We start from the raw sequence: 4,322 nt of genomic DNA, 5'->3' as shown, positions 1-4,322 counted from the left end.
TGCATAATGTATTGTCTTTTTGAGCAGTATATTTGATGTTTCAAACAGTATCTCCATGTAAGGTATCTGACAATTAGACTACACTTTGACAATTATTTGACTACGATTTTATAGACTTTGACTACTACTTTGTAGCCTGCATAATGTAGTTTCAAACAGTACTTATGGGAATCCACCTAGTTGTTTATCAGTCTTTTTTCTTATTTACGTACTCCTATAAAATTAAAACAAACTAACAAACAAATTTAAAAAATGGCCTCCAATCAAACAACTTCTTCATATGCAGCTGCTCCGTCCAATACTCCACATCCATGGATGATAAGAGAAGTAATGGTGGTAACACGATGTTGGATGAACGTTTACGAGGATGTAACAACCATGGTTAACCCTGACTGCTTTGAAGGTGAGGAATGGACCCGCATAACAACTATTTTAACCTCTCGTTGGGAGAAGGAAAACACCGAACACAAGAAGATATTGTTGGTAAGTGGATGGATTTAAAGGAAAAAAATCATATAGTTCAATCGATGGGATCATCATCTTAAAAATAGGCATCGTTATCCAAAAAAAGATGAAGATCTTTTAGAATTGGTTAAAGATTGTTACATCTTGGAGCACGAGGGAAGTGACTTCGAGTATGAGGATGCATGGATTCTAGTTAAAAATAAAAAATATTTCATGTAGAAGACTCTTATATGTGAAATGTCTTATGTAATGCTTGCTACTGATGTATCTCGTTTTCTATAATGTTTTATGTTTGTGTTTTATTTTTCATGGAATAAAGTAGAGAATAAGTGGGGTACTGGATTTAATTAATAATGTCAGAAGTGCAGTTTAATACAAGCAATACAGATTACAAATATGGGAATTCATTGCTTTCTTACATTAATCTAAGGAAAATTTAAATCAAATGTGTTATTCAAATCAAAAGTAAGGTACACGCTTTCGTTCAGTTACCCACCTCCGGTTGTGATTTCATCAGTCATTATGCCCTTTGGTGTCAATTTTTTCTTCCCCCCAGATCCGCTCCCCGATCCCCTACCCGTACAATCATTCCTCGTGTGTCCAAAATGACCACATGTAGAACATTCTTGTCGTATGGGACACTCACCTTGCGATGGAATACGGCTAGTGTTTCTTGGTCTACTCGGTTGACTTCTCTCCATTATGGGTGGCTTCACAATCATCAAATCATCGGGAATCTCCCATTCAGAAGGACTTGGTAAAGGGTTCAAAGACTCCTCGGAAGTTTTCCTCAATTTCTCTGTAAAGTAAACTTTTAAAGCAAATTCCGAACAATCTTCGTAACGGTTCATTGTGAGCACTTTTATGACATGGCCACAAGATAAGCAATCTATTTGCCATAGCCTACATGTACAAGTTCTTTGTTGGAAATCAACAATGACATTTTTGTGAGTAGAGCTTTTCACTTCAAATCTACTATTTGAGATAGGATACACCATCCAATTATTACAAGCATTCTTATTTCCTTTAATAATCGTTTCAACCCATGTGGTGATTGTTGTTTTTGCTTCAGCTAATAAAATATACATAATTTCATAATATCATATAAGTAGTAAAAAAACATTTCAAGTACTATTATATATAAAATGTTAGTACCTGAAACATTACGTTTATGAAAACTCCATTGTTGCATTTTGCACGGAAATACTCAATCAACATCAATATTGGCAACTTTCTTGCAAATTTTGACATTGAATTTATCGACTTTGCACTATTTGATGTCATAAGAAAATACCAATTCCCAGCAAAATGTGCCCTAGCCCAGCTTTCTGGATTGATGTTTTGTAGGTATTCCCATACACGAGCATTTACCTTTTTAATATTTTTCATCCCATTATCGAATTTTTTAATAGTATAGGCCTTGCATGTCTCCCAAAATAATGTGTGTATTGTATCGCTACTTCCAAATTGTGCTGAAATGTTGAAATACAAATGGATACCACATATTCTATGATGGGCGTGAGGAAATATATTTGCAATTGACGTCGCTGTGGATGGATCCCAATTAGATATGAATGTAAGATCTTCCACGTTGCCTATACATTCACGTAGTTTTCAAAGGAACTAGGACCATGTCTCCGTACATTCACTTTTGCATATGGCATAAGCAACATGCATGATTTGGTTTTGACCGTCCATTGTCACTGCAAGCAACATCGTGCCCTTGAATTCACCCTTTAGGTGACCACCATCAATTATTAGGGTCGGCCTACAATATTTGATGAACGCTTGTACCTACAATTATTTTTGATGGCATGATCGCAACCAAAATGGAGGATAGAGAGTCAATCACAATCCACTTGCAAAAGACGTAGAGATATGTAGACCGCTTGCTGAAATTGAATGTGAACTTCGATGAAGAGTTGGCCATTGACATCATCCTACATTCATTGCTTTCTTGTTATGATCAGTTCCATATGACCTATGATATGAACAAAGAGGAGGTCACTCTTAGCAAGCTTCAATGCCTTCTAAGAACTGCAGAAAGCAACATGAAAGGCAAGTCGGTTGTACCTATTCCTATTGCTGATGCCCCTGTTATGGCAATTGGACATGGGAAAGGGAAGAAGAGGAAGGCTCCTTCTAAGACCGTAAGGGAAAGTCTCTTGATGGATCATCTTCCAGTGGGACCAAAGCTAGTTCTGCTAATCCCTCTACCAATCAAAAGGAACCAGAGTGCTTCCGTTGTAATGAAAAAGAGCACTAGAAACGAAGTTGCCCCAAATACTTGCAGGACATTAAGGATGAAAAGATAAAGCCCACCTTTGCAGGTATTTACACTATTCTTTCTAATAACTTATCACATGAAAAGATAAAGGAAGTAGGGATGTGGAGCACAGGAAGATAACTTAATCATGGGAAATAGGAAAATGTCGCTTGTCACCAAGATCGGAGATTATTCTTTATTGCTTAGTAGTGGGTTAAATTTATAATTGAATAATTGTTGTTACTCGACGGAAAGGCCAAGAAATATTGTTTCCTTTCATAGTTTGTATAAACAAGGTTTTACTTTTTCTTTTAATAATGAAATTGGTAGTATTAATGCTTATTATAATGATACTTTTTATTTTGAAGCATTACCTTGTAATGGTATATATGAAATTGTGATGGTTGTAGATAACCTAGGAAATAATGTGAATATTGATTCATCCAATGTTTTGGAAAAGGCATGCTTGTGGCATTGTCATCATGGACATGTCAGCAAGAAGTGCATAGCCCAACACCAAAAGGATGGATTTTTGGAGTCATTCGACTTGAATTCGGATGAAACTTGTGAATCGTGTTTGCTTGGAAATATGACCAAGTAACCTTCACTGGTACTTATGAAAGGGATAAAGGTTTGTAGGATCTCATACACACTGATGTGTGTGGACCCTTCAAAACCGCCACAAGGGATGCTAATGTGACTTTTACTGATGATTACAGTTGTGACAACCTGAAAATTTTTCAATCAACAAAAGTGAAATCTCGTTATATAAAATTTTGAAATTTATTTATTTTGTCAATTTTGACAAGCTCATAAGGGTTGAAAACAACTTGGATTATATAAATTAAATTTATATAAGTGTCGAGACCAAAATCATGCAAAAAATCAAGTTTTACTTAAAAAATCAGCCAATTCTCTTTCATCATTGTGTTTACGGCCGTAAACCTGTTCTTGGCCATAAACTCAACCGGTATATATATATATATATATATATATATATATATATATATATATATATATATATTCCTAGAGAGATTTCTCATTTTCATCATTTTCACTCAAAAATCCTCTCAAATCTCCCCCAAGAACATCCCAAGAACATTCAAACCTCAAGATCCAACCTTCAAATCTTCAAGTTTTTCACCAAGAACACCAAGAACTGATGGGTTTGAGCCATAAGAACTTTCCTAGCACATGCAAACCCTAATGCTTGGATCTAGGTTTCTCTAATTGATCATGCAATGTATCCAAGGCTTACAATTCTGGATCTAGTGTAAACAATTGAATCATAACATATGAAATCAGATCTAGAAGAATACCTTAAGTTGCTTGCTTGAATCTTCTTGTTCTTGGAGCTTAGAGTCACAATTGTCACTCCTCTAATGGCTTACAAACACCAACTAGCAAGAGGATGATTTGGAGAGAGGGGAGAGGTGAGGAAATCGGCTCTAGAGTTTCTTTCTTGCAAGAGTGGCCGATTTAACTCACATATGGGGTCTATTTATACTATGAGCTACTAGGGTTACATCCTTAACCCTAATTGAATAACTTAGGCCCTAAGCAATCCAAAGATCCTTCTAGATATAAGGCT

Source organism: Lactuca saligna, chromosome 9 (genome assembly GCF_052625555.1).
Source record: "Lactuca saligna cultivar CGN05327 chromosome 9, ASM5262555v1, whole genome shotgun sequence".
In the NCBI taxonomy this organism is placed as follows: Eukaryota; Viridiplantae; Streptophyta; class Magnoliopsida; order Asterales; family Asteraceae; genus Lactuca; species Lactuca saligna.
Note: the sequence above shows the minus strand (reverse complement) of the source record.